At 38.3% G+C, this 13874-nt stretch overlaps 1 protein-coding gene across 1 annotated transcript in view; it reads left to right on the top strand.

The window, feature by feature from the left end:
• LOC116060952 (alpha-tectorin-like) overlaps positions 1-3624 on the top strand; it is a 43218-nt gene extending 39594 nt beyond the window's left edge. The window contains exon 27 of the mRNA XM_031314733.2: positions 3383-3624. The gene's annotated coding sequence lies outside the window, so the exon portion shown is untranslated. The remainder of the gene's footprint in view (positions 1-3382) is intronic.
• Positions 3625-13874: the final 10250 nt, after the last annotated feature.

Here is a 13874-nt window from a genome sequence, read left to right on the forward strand (position 1 = left end):
CGGACTGCTATAGGTTAGACCCAGCGGCAGTGGGTCAGCGGACCGCTAACGTCGGACTGACCGCTAACGTCGGACTGACCGCTAACGTCAGACTGACTGCTAACGTTAGACCCAGCGGCAGTGGGTCAGCGGACCGCTAACGTCGGACTGACCGCTAACGTCGGACTGACCGCTAACGTCAGACTGACTGCTAACGTTAGACCCAGCGGCAGTGGGTAAGCGGACCGCTCACGTCGGACTGACCGCTAACGTCGGACTGACTGCTAATGTTAGACCCAGCGGCAGTGGGTCAGCAGACCGCTAACGTTGGACGGACCGCTAACGTTGGACGGACCGCTAGCTGTTCAGCTCATTCTCTGTAAGCGATGCAGCATAAAAGCACGGCGGAACCAGCAAGCCAGCCAACCGGTGTTAGTTAGCTAACATTAGCTTGCTAACTCCGCCTTAACGTTACCCCGTCGCCACATCGTTCACAGAAAACGAGCCGAATAAAGCTGTCACTCGTGGCGATAGCAGTGTGCTTTGTGTGGATGAAGCATGAAGTTAATTTGACTCATTTAGCAGCTGGCTCTCTGCCCTGTAACGTTACTACTCCACTGCTCGTTTTTCAGTCAGTTATTGTAAAACCTCAGCTCTGCGACTTGCCAGATTAAATATCAGGTAATAATCAACTGTAAAGTAGCTACACCTTTTAAAGGATCCCTTGGTAAATCAGCCTCTGTCGGGTAGAAAGTGAAATTGTAGAAAGAAAAAAAAAAACGTTAACACCAACATTTAGTGGCAAAATCCGTTGTTATGTCTACAAAATTATTTTAGATATAATATAAGTTCAAGTCACCACTTGCACCGTGCAACGTATTATTTTGTATTATGAGTCCGGAGATCCTTCCTTCTTGTTGAAGGGGAAATCTATTGTTGGGACACGTTTGTTTCTACTGAATTTTATTAATGTTAATAGTTTGGATGCTTTCAACGGTTTGTTCAAATTCTGCATTGGACAAGTGAAACGTAAATGTACTTGTCCAAAGGACAAGTGCCTCAAAAAGTTAATGTCGAGCCCTGCTTACCGTGCCAAGGTTGCAATAAAGGTTTCCTAAATGCCACATTTTATGTCAGCTTACTAATTGATTGCGGGTTTTGTGTAGATTTGGACTTTTATACGTTTATTCCACTTTGTTTAAACGGCGAAGTGGAAGAAGCCTAGTGACGAGCAACCAGTTTATGTGTTGAATGTTACCCAGACTGGTGACTGGTCTCAATATTTTATTGTTTTATTTCATGTGAATACTAGTTTACTAGATGAGTAACTTAGTATTTGAAGTAATGCAGTAATGCAGGAAGTGAGTATTTAGTTTCCATGCTTATTGTGTTTTCATAACAATGTTAGTGACTAAATCTACTGAAATGGCCACCACACCATAACAGAGGAGTGTGATGCGTCAGATGAGAATGCAGAGGTTTAGTTACATATCTCATGGCTGTAAAAAAACAATGGGAATTTGTATATCTTTGCCAAGCGCAAACAAGTATGGAAGATATCGATGAATTGTTGGGGAGGGACGTGCATTTTTTACAAATTGTTTTGGAGGATCATAGAATTTTTTTTTACCTGCGAGGGGAGGGTCATGTCTTTTTTGGTCAAAGGTCCCAAAACTCCTCTGGTAACCCCTTAAATAAATAACGAACAGTCCCTTATGATATGTTGTTTAACTGTTGGCTCTGTTGGCTTAAAGATAAGAAATTTGAGAATACTATGAAGACTACTGAAGAACCACTAAGTGTGAGGATTACCAATGATTCATTTATTAAGACTCAGATGGATAGCATGACAATTGACTATGATACTTTTGATAATAGTTGGACATAAACTGAGAAGACTGAAGATTAAAGGTGATTGTAGTCTTGATGTGTATAATTCCCAGCAGGAGGATCAAGGGGGGAATACGTGTGTACTTATTTAGAGCCGGAGTTTAAAATTGTTCCGTTTCAGAATTATTGGGTAGCAGGTCATGTGACTCATAAAGTGACGCTTATGAGGAAAGATTTAGAGCATGTTGAAGTTTCTACAGTCACAAAGGAGTTCAGGAATAATATCCTAGAGTAATCACTCTGAGAGTAACTAATACACAGAGGACATTTGTCACTTTGCCCTCAGAAACAAAAAAGAGTGTTAATACATCAACTAAAGCAGCGACACCGAGTACAACTTTTCCTCTTTGCCGGTTGTTGTGATATTTAGTGTCTTCTTATTAATCAAAGGGGGGAAATGGAATGTGATTCATAACGGCATGTGATTCATATTTTTTAATTTCCGTGTGTTGTTTTGCAAAAGATACTGGTCGGTGTTTTCTTTTCTTCCAGAGCATATGGGAGAATGTGCAGAGGGGATACAGATACAAATATGGACAATATGAATTAACTAGGAGAACTCTGAACCAAGACGGTGTGGAAATGTTCAGATTCCACCACACCAACACTGCATTGATAATCGACACTGCTGAGAAGCTGCAGTGTAGTGGACTACATTCCTGTGTTTGTTCTGATATATATATACATATTTGCATGAGTGATACATACTTTGTATCATATACTTTTTGCATTAATTGTTTGAAGAAGGATGTTTTCTGTCATGGAGTGAATATATGGAGACCTCAGATGTTTTTCTTTTTTCTCGACGCTTAGGGATATGGGAGCTAGGCAGGGATAGGTCCATTGGATGGTCCTAAGGGTCGACCTGCCTGAAGTTGGACATTGTTTTGATTTTATTTCATTTTCTGAGGTTTTTACATGTATGGTACACCATGTATGCATGGTGTATACTAGCTCAGTAATCTGAGCACTGACGCCCACACAGCTCAGTCTTAAGGAGACTGAGTCGTTGTGAGCATTTCTTAAAAATATAGTCTTTGTTATCTGAAAACCTCAGGTGGTTGTCAAGAACCATACCTAGGTACTTAAAAGTTCCCACAGTTTCAACTGCTAGGCCATTTAATAAAACTGGCTCTGATGTTACGTCTTGTTTTTTCCAAAAGAGTAAGTTGTTTGTCTTTGCCACATTGATCTGTAGCTCGCTATCATTGCACTTAACCCTGTAGCCATGGTAAGATTGTTATTTCTACCACGTTCACTGTCTTCCAGGTGTCCTAACCCAGCAGATGGTACAGTAGAGATGGTTCAGAACCGCAATTCCACTGTTCCCCGATTCTCCTTTTTAGGATTTTCACTTTTACCAACTTTTCATCCATCTACCTGCGATGCCAGGTCCACCTTTGTCTTTTAAGACACAACAACTACGTAACTGTTAGGCTACGTATAATCCATCCTCCCTCTTCTTATGTCTGCATGTCTGCTTGGATCTAATTATAACTAAGTACAAAACTAGTCACCTTGTGTTATCACACTAAACAGTGGATGAATTCAATCCAGATTCAATTCTAGATGTATTCTTGCCTCTCTCCACTTGCTTTACCATTCTTCTCTTCTATGACTTAGAATAGAATAGAATAAATCTTTATTGTCTGCCAGGGTGGAAATTTTCCTTTGGCTCACCAGACATACAAGACAGATAAACATACAGACAACATCTCAGACATGGTAAATTGAGTATAAAAAATAATATGACAAAATGCAGACAAAATGCATGACAAAATGATAAAATCATTTTGCAGACAAAATGATAAAATCTCTTTGATGACTGCAACAACTGTGGGGAGATCAAAGATGACCTCACATACAGTAAACGGATCACCATAATGTTTTTATCAGAGGGCAGTAGCCAAATCATGTCACTTACTTTTCATCCTAAATTTTAGGGTCACTATTTAGAAGATCAAGGTTTATGTAGGCCTAATGAATTTCTATATGCCACAACAACTTGAAACTACAACTTTGCTCATATATTGTATTTCCCTCTGCATAGACATAACATAGATAGAAATAACTAAGTACAGTCTACAGGCTTACAATAAATCAAAAACTAGAATTACCCTTTAATTGTTCCCTGTATTATGCAGATTATTGTTGAATGTTTCTAGAAAGAATTTTTAGGCAGAAATCTTGGAGACTGGTATCTCAAAGCAAATACAACCAAAACCATTTAGCTTCCACTAAAGGGATGTGGAAAAATGTTCTTTTGTCATCTAGACAAACCAACTCTTTGAGCAGTTTTTAAGATACCTTGCAAATACCTAAGACTGAAAACAGAACCTCCTTAGCAACCTCCTTCAAATTACTTGAAAATAAAGATTATATATTCTCAGCAGTTAACTTTAAAACTTCTGGTAGTTTTGTGTTCTCTTCATTTTGGTGGATCATTTTGGATATTCAATTTACTTACCCTCCATAAGTGTTAAGGGTTTCATATGATCTATGTAATGTTTTTGTTTCTGCACAAAATAACCTTTGCCACTAGACCGATCAGATTTAAACTTTCAGTTTGAAAAGCCAGTTTATTCAGTGTCATGTAGGCTGAACATACGGAGTCAAAGTAGATGTAACACAGGGTACATTTACCCAAAATATCTGCACAAAGGAAGGTAAAATTACAATTGGAAGAGCTTTGTTTGATTTCATGCACTTTCAATGCACATAAATAAACTCAAAACATGATTCCTGCCCATCTGTGTGTTTTGTTACTAAAGCTCAGTCTGTTATTTGCTCCGTGTTCACTCCTCTTGATTTGTGTGCATCAGAAGCTCTAATAAATGGGTTCACTTTGGCAAGTGAGGAATTACTATCTAATCTGGGCGCACAATCGGCCCATGTCCCATGATTCAATAAAACAAAAGAAGTTTAGGTGGCTCCCACTGCTTCCTTATCTGTCATTCCATCATTTACTGTGGCATTTCTTTACTTATCATGATGCAGATGATGCAGATGTTTCACCTCTAATCTCACTCTGTATAGATTGTTATTGTTGAAATGAATTCATTCAATAAATGATGCAACATGGATAAAATAACTGCTGTTACTGTAAGATAGAGAGCAAATTCTGTGATTAAACCATAGTGAGTCTTTATCATCATCAAATCACCATTGGGGTGTGTGTTCCCACACAGAGAAACCAGAATAACAAGAGATGCATCTTGCATATTTTCATGCCACTTCACTACTCCTTCATCTGTCAAACCAGTTCAAATTGTTCACATTGTTTAAGTCCCTTTGTGTACCAAATAGTTTCTTTGCAAGACATGGTGTTCTTAGTAAGCCACAGTTTCATTTTTTACACTGATACACGCCTACTTCAAATATTTTCAGATTTTTTTTTAACTGTGAGTTAATCAATTGTCTATGTTTAGGTGTGGCTGTGTTTCTTTATTAATAAACTGGGTTACTTTAAATACACTTTAAATAGACTAAATGTTGAAACCTGAAAAAGCACAGGAACTAAAATAGATGACATGTATACTTACACAAACAGGAGATACAAAAGGTACAAAGAGTAGGGTGAATGTTTTTAGTCTCTTAAATACAATTCTTATATGAAGAGCATTGCAATTGTCTAAACTTTTTTTTTCTAAACAATCTATCTTTTATACATTAGTCTTTAAGTTTTTAAATCAATCAGTTTTGAGAGATGCCCTTTTCATTTTTGATGACAACTTGATCTGGTTCCTATCGAAGCGATTGGATAAATGGATTTTTCTGTCAATCGACTAGTCAGCTAATCGTTGCAGCTCTATAATGATCAAGATGTATATTAAATCTAATGTGATGACAAGTTTAATGTTTAATACGTTCCTTTGTTTGTTTATGTATGACACTTTCATCTGAGGCAAATTCCACACAAGAGTACTTATTGTGATTCTGATTCTGTCAAATACCAGGATGTTCCATGTGGTTCTGTCAGGCTTTGCTGAGGCTGGCCAGTTTCTTGCGTCCATCTGAGCTGCTGTCGAACAGGGCCAGGTAGTCCTCACCCGGTTCCTGACTGGGAAACGCACACAAGCCAGCCACGGGTTAAGCTTGATTTATACTTTTGCGTTAAATCTACGCCGTGGCTACGTACGTAGAGACTCAAACCTACATTGGACCCTACGCCGTAGCCTGACGTGCAAAAATTACGCGGCGACGCACGTCGCTCGGCCGTGGCTTGGTAGCTTTGCGTTTCCCCCCCGACTCGTTTACTGGTTCTCCTTCTCCATAAACAACATGAACTCAAGGAGAGGGTTAACTTTTCCTGCTACAGATTTCCCACCGTGGTCAGAAAGCACAGGGGAGACACTTTGTTTCTCTCACTATGACTCTGGAGTCGGTTTCGCTCCGAAGCTAATCGCCAGTCACTCTCTCAACCACACACTCCCCACACACATGCTGAGATCGACGCACACACCAACGCACAAGTATAAACTTCAGGCCACTTACGTAGGCTACGGAGAAAGATCTGCGTGGAGCCTCCGCAGTAGAGCTGCACGATATGAGGAACATTTCTAATTGCGATTATTTTGACTGATATTGCGATTGCGATATGATTCACGATATTGGAGGGAATGATCGTTTTTGTGTCATTATTCTAATTTTTTATTGAAAATTATTAATATTATATTATAGTGTGATTTTTGCGAGGATCTGTACCAATCAAAGATTTTTTCTGTAGTCTGTAGGATAGGATTTGTAGGCCGGGACATCTCCGCAGCACCACAATACTTCACTCAGAACGGTTTGACATATATTTTGCCTTTAACAAATAGTGCGCCCCTCTGCAGTTTGGATATTACTAGTCCATATTGCGATTTCTAGTCCATACTGCGCTATACCTTTTAACCATTAGCCAAATGGTCACTGGTGGCAACAAAAATGACAGTGTTATCTCACAACCTGGGAAAATGTATTTCAGGTTTATTTATCAGGGACAACGCATCGGTTATCGGTTTCACTAACTGCTAATAATCGGTATCGGCCATGAAAAACCAGTATCGGTCGATCCTTATAACAAACAAGGTACAATAGCATAGACATACATGTTGGTGGACATGCACAAAAACCACATTGCTGGGACAGTAACAAGCAACAGAAGATTTGCCTAACTATACAGTGAAAGTGAAACAGACAATCACACAGGCAAAAAAATTTACAAAATAAACCAGTCAGGCAGGCAGAGGAGGAGAGAAAAGATGGCAGCAAGTTTTAATGCCTGAATTAAAACAAGCTATTTGCATGCATGGATACCACATGCCATTTGGGTGACGGACTTTAAAAGGTTGTTTTGATAGCTGTGAGCCACGAATATTGTTTTTTCAAATGTGTCCCTTTATGCGGAGGAAAAAGCACATTCTGGGCTCAATTTTCACACAACAAGGGCTTTGCAGTACCCAACACACGATAACGCAACTCGACACAAAGCAGGAACCTCGAGTCATGGCTTTTAGTGACAGCTTTTGTGATTAAATAGTTGTAACGACAGCTGCAGAAACAGGACTCATCCCCTGCTTTTCTACCCCCCAAGTACTGGAATTTAGTATGTAGCAGCTGACCGTCTGCTAGGGGGAACTCCGTTACGGATTCCATGTGAATGCCTGCACGCATATGTTGTTCCTGTTGGCCTGTCATTCGTCCTCCAAATAGCCGATTTATACATGATGTTTTAATGTTAAACATACATGTGGAAGGCACAGTGAATCCTTAATCGTAACTGTATGGCTACCTTATCTATAGTAAGCTTATCTTCAATGTGTTATAGATAAAAGGCCAATTTTTAACATAATTTGGCAGTGCCCCGGCACTTAATCAGAGGACCCCTTAGGGGTCACGAACCCCCTGTTGAATATCTCTGATGTTGTCTAGACAAACCAATTCTTTGAGCAGTTTTTAAGATACCTTGCAATAATGTGAGACTGCAAACAGAACCTCTTTGGCAGATTACTTAAAACAAAGAGTATGTCATATATTCTGAGCAGATAACAGTAAAAAAATATTCAGTGTTGCAAAAACCAAGTTAATATTAATGTTTTTGTTATTTTACTTTAGTTTATAAGAAAATTACTTGATAGTTCAAGAGGTAATCGGTCCTATTTCTATGGCAGTAGAAGTAAGTTCAAGCTTTTCTACAATGGTGACCAATATTGTAATAAATACTCCATGGGAACAAGTATCTTGACACTTTTTACTCTAAGTATAAAAGCTTTTGGTATACAATCTATCTTTTATACATTAGTCTTTAAGTCTTTAAATCAATCAGTTTTGAGAGATGCCCTTTTATTTTTTGATGACAACTTGATCTGGTTCCTATCGAGTTTAAATTCTTCACCTTTCAACAGAAACAAAACAGGAACAAAACACAGGGCCTTGGAACAGAAAGTGTTCACACGCACATGGTTAAGGCTATGTTTAGGTTTAGATAACTTAAACTTTGTGGTTAAAGTAAAGGAAAGATTGCCTTCATGGTAAAAACAAACTGACTTGAAATCACATTGGTCTGCATTGTACTGGTGTGGAGGCAGAAATCTCAGAGATTGGTATCTCAAAGCAAATAAAACCAAAACTATTACCATAGCTTACCCCATAGTACCCTATAGTACATGTATTGTATAAAATCAAGTTGCATGTTAAATGGGGCCGGATAGATAAAAACGAATGGATATTAATATATTATTTATACATCATGTTTTAATATTAAACATCAGGCTTGTGCAAAATTCGGAATTTCAGAATTGGCCTCCATTCAATTCATGAATTGGAATTTGAATTGAATTGACTCCGCCCCACAGGAAGTTGAATTTGAATTTGAATGACAGGAAGTGGAATTAAATTCATGGCAATTCAAAGAAATTCCACACAGTTACACAACAGAAAGAATGTGTTGAATCTCACATTCAGTGTTAGGAAGGTTACTTTGGAAATGTAATTGCTTACTGTTATAAGTTACCCATTATAAATGTGTTTTGGATTACTTTATTTGGATTACTTTATCAACGCAAAGCAATTTATTTTTAATTTGATTAGTGACTAATTGAATTACACATTTACCTCACTAATACAACTAAATAATAATAATAATAATAAGTTTATTTGATATAGCACCTTTCACAGACAAAGTCACAAAGTGCTTCACATGATAAAAATTTGTACAAAACATAGTAAGTTATAAAACTAAAAAGACTAAAAACAATCATTAAAAAATCATCATTTTTATATACACGAATCAAAAGCAAATTTAAACAAGTGCGTCTTCAGCTGCTTTTTAAAAGCTTCAACAGAGACTGCAGAACGTAAGACAATTGGAAGAGCATTCCACAGGTTTGGAGCCACCGCTTCAAAGGAACGGTCACCTCTAGTTTTTAAACAGGTGCGTGGGACAACCAGTAATCCCTGGTTAGAAGACCTGAGGGGCCTGTTCGTAGTGTACGAATGGAGCAGGTCCGAGATATACACTGGAGCCTGACCATGCAAAGCTTTATAAGTCAGAACCAAAACCTTAAATTTGATCCTGAAGTTAATCGGAAGCCAATATAATGAGTATAAAATCGGAGTGATGTGCGACATCCTGCTAGACCTGGTCAGCAGCCTTGCAGCAGAATTCTGGACTATTTGTAGACGGTCCTGGGATGATTTGCTGAGACAGGTGAAAATAGAGTTGCAGTAATCAAGCCGAGATGAAATAAAAGCATGAATGATCATCTCAAGCTCAGAATGTGAAACAGCTTCTCTAAGTTTGGCAATATTTCTTAATTGAAAGAAGCATGTGTGGGTCAGAGATTTAATATGTTGATCCAAGTACATAGTATTATCAAATATAACACCAAGATTTTTCAGTTTGGACTGAACAGCTGAGGACAAGGAGCCCAGCAGCTGACTAATCTTGAAAGCTAAAGTGTCCGGAGCAACAATAAGGACTTCGGTCTTATTTTCATTAAGCTGTAGGAAGTTGTTTGTGAGCCAATCCTTGATCAAATTGAAACATTTAAGCAATTTCAACACTTTATCAGTCTCTTCTGGCTCAAAAGAGACATACAGCTGGATGTCATCTGTATAGAAGTGATAAGAAATATCTCCAACTTGGCTTATTATATTTCCCAGGGGGAGCATGTACAATGCAAATAAAAGCGGACCTAACACAGAACCCTGTGGCACCCCACAGGAAAGGGCCGCAGTTTCTGAGGAATGGGGACCAAGAGACACAGAAAAACTTCTATCTGATAGATAGGAGGTGAACCAATCCAGGGCGCTTCCTGAGATACCAACCCAATTCTTCAGTCTGTCAAGCATGATGTTGTGATCCACTGTATCGAAAGCGGCACTAAGATCCAGCAACACCAAAACAGAGCATTGACCCTTGTCAGAGGACATTAATAAGTCGTTGGACACTCTAAGAAGAGTGGTTTCCGTTGAGTGTTTCTGACGGAAACCAGATTGAAATTTGTCCAAAATGTTGTGTGCATTCAGGACAGCAGTGAGCTGTTTAGCAACAACTTTTTCTAAAATTTTGGAGATGAAAGGCAATTTCGAAATGGGCCTGTAATTTGCCGGAAGTGATGTATCCAGGTTGGTTTTCTTTAGAAGTGGCTGAACACTTGCATGTTTAAAATATGAAGGGACACAACCAGATTGCAGAGAGCTGTTGAGTATAGCGAGAACCCAACTACTCACAGACCCAATAACATTTTTAAATAATGAAGTTGGTATAATATCTCCTGGGCTCGAGGAAGATTTCATGCTGCTAACCAGATCAGTGAGTTCTTGTAGCGAGATTGGAGCAAAATGGTTCATGATTGGTGGCCGGATTGAGTGAGCCAAAAGTGGAGTAGTCGAAGGGATAATGCCATTTCTGACATAATTAATTTTCTTTACAAAGAAGTTGAGAAAGTCACTGCAGTCCTTATTTGAAAAAAATTGGCACTTCAGGGGGAGCAGGATTGACAATGTTGTTGATGGTTTCAAAAAGGACTTTAGGGTTTTGTTTACTGGAAGAAATAAGATTAGCAAAATAAATTGTTCTCGCCTCCTTGACCATGATGTTGTATTCAGTTAAAAGGTCCTTGTAATATAGCTGGTGAACGTGAAGCTTGGAGGATTTCCACTGTCGTTCCGCCCTCCGACATGAAATAGTGTATGGAGTCACTAAGCCATGGGGATGAGTTGACGGTGGAAACACGACGCATTTGACATGGAGCCACTTTATCCAACACTGATATGCAATTTGTGTTGAATGAATGGACCAGATCGTTAATGTCAGCATGAGAGGACAGCGCTGCGCTTTGGACAAAAGCTGCAGTAAACTTCTCAGCTGAGGAGTGATTTAACATGCGAGAACATCTTACATTTTTACGGGGCAATACGTCTGGATTGAAAGACAAATTAAACAAAACACAATCATGGTCAGTGATATGCAGTTCCTCAGAGCAAACAGAGTCAATATTAAGACCAAGAGTAAAAACAAGGTCCAAAGTGTGACCCCCAATGTGTGTGGGACCAGAAACATGCTGGATAAAATTAAAAGCCTCAGTTACATTAAGAAAGTCAGCAGCTAAAGTGCAAGACAAGTCGTCTACATGAATATTAAAATCTCCAACCATAATAACTTTATCCAACATAATAATGGATGATAAAAAATCACTAAATTCAGACAAAAAAGAACTGTTAGAACCAGGCGGTCGATAAATTAAAATACAATAAAATGGATTACAACTACCAACTTTGGTAATCTGCAGTTCAAATGAGGAAAAAACTCTAGTGGGTACTGTCCGACTTTGAAAGCAGCCTTTATATACCACCGCGAGCCCTCCACCACGACCAGAGGTCCTGGGAGTACTGATAAAACAACAGTCAGGTGGACAAAGTTCAAATAGAGGGCCGTATTCCAAGTTTTTCTGCCAAGTCTCCGTCAGGAACAAGAAATCAAGACACCTATTAATAAACAGATCATTCAGAATAAAAGATTTGTTTGTAATGGATCGAGCATTTATCAGCGCCATCTTGAGAGGCGTGGACCCACTGCTAAGTACAGCAGGGTCCCGGGCCAGGGGACGCAGATACCTTGGAAGCGATCTACCAGAGCGTTTCTTCAGGGTGGACGGCCTAATTGTTAAAAAGGTCTGTATGGGACGATAAAGTGGTGATTGTGTAATTGCCATTTTGAATGGATTTTAGATCATTTTGGATATTCAATTTACTTACCCTCCATTATTTTTCTGCACAAAATAACCTTTGCCACTAGACCGATCAGATTTAAACTTTCAGTTTGAAAAGCCAGTTTATTCAGTGTCATGTAGGCTGAACATACTAAGTCAAAGTACAAGCAACAAGTACATTTACCCAAAATATCTGCACAAAGGAAGGTAAAATTACAATTAGAAGAGCTTTGTTTGATTTCATGCACTTTCAATGCACATAAATAAATTCAAAACGTGATTCCTGCCTAGCTGTGTGTTTTGTTACTAAAGCTCAGTCTGTTATTTGCTCTGTGTTCACTTCTGTTGATTTGTGTGCATCAGAAGCTTTAATAAATGGGTTCACTTTTGCAAGTGAGGAATTACTATCTAATCTGGGCTCACAATCGGCCCACATCCCATGATTCAATAAAACAAAAGAAGTTTAGGTGGCTCCCACTGCTTCCTTATCTGTCATTCCATCATTTACTGTGGCATTTCTTTACTTATCATGATGCAGATGATGCAGATGTTTCACCTCTAATCTCACTCTGTATAGATTGTTATGTCATTGTAATGATGCAACATGGATAAAATAACTGCTGTTACTGTAAGATAGAGAGCAAATTCTGTGATTAAACCATAGTGAGTCTTTATCATCATCAAATCACCATTGGGGTGTGTGTTCCCACACAGAGAAACCAGAATAACAAGAGATACATCCTGCATATTTTCAACCACTTCACTACTCCTTCATCTGTCAAACCAGTTAAAATTGTTCACATTGTTTAAGTCCCTTTGTGTACCAAATAGTTTCTTTGCAAGACATGGTGTTCTTACAAGCCACAGTTTCATTTTTCACACTGATACACACCTACTTCAAATATTTTCAGATTTTGATTAACTGTGAGTTAATCAATTGTCTATGTTTAGGTGTGGCTGTGTTTCTTTATTAATAAACTGGGTTACTTTAAATACACTTTAAATAGACTAAATGTTGAAACCTGAAAAAGCACACCTTTGTTAAAAGGTACAAAGAGTAGGGTGAATGTTTTTAGTCTCTTAAATACAATTCTTATAGCATTGCAATTGTCTAAACTTTTTTTCTCTAAACAATCTATCTTTTATACATTAGTCTTTAAGTCTTTAAATCAATCATTTATGAGAGATGCCCTTTTCATTTTTGATGACAACTTGATCTGGTTCCTATCGAGTTTAAATTCTTCACCTTTCAACAGAAACAAAACAGAAACAAAACAACAGGGCCTCGGAACAGAAAGTGTTCACACGCACATGGTTAAGGCTATGTTTAGGTTTAGGTAACTTAAACTTTGTGGTTAAAGTAAAGGAAAGATTGCCTTCATGGTAAAAACAAAAGAGGTTGACTTGAAATGTTAACAACCGAATAAAATAACCCCATGAAAATTGTTCATGTTCCCTGGATTATGCAGATTATTGGTGAATGTTCATAGAAAGAAAAGTTTTTAGAAATAATTTGTCAATGTTGGGAACACCACAAAAGAAATCACATTGGTCTGCATTGTACTGGTGTGGAGGCAGAAATCTCAGAGATTGGTATCTCAAAGCAAATAAAACCAAAACGATTTAGCTTACCCCCTATAGTACATGTATTGTATAAAATCAAGTTGCATGTTAAATGGGGCCGGATAAATAAAAATGAATGAATATTAATATATTATTTATACATGATGTTTTAATGTTAAACATACATGTGGAAAGCACAGTGAATCCTTAATCGTAACTGTATGGCTACCTTATCTATAGTAAGCT

The sequence above is a fragment of the Sander lucioperca genome, chromosome 22, assembly GCF_008315115.2.
Source record: "Sander lucioperca isolate FBNREF2018 chromosome 22, SLUC_FBN_1.2, whole genome shotgun sequence".
NCBI lineage: Eukaryota > Metazoa > Chordata > Actinopteri > Perciformes > Percidae > Sander > Sander lucioperca.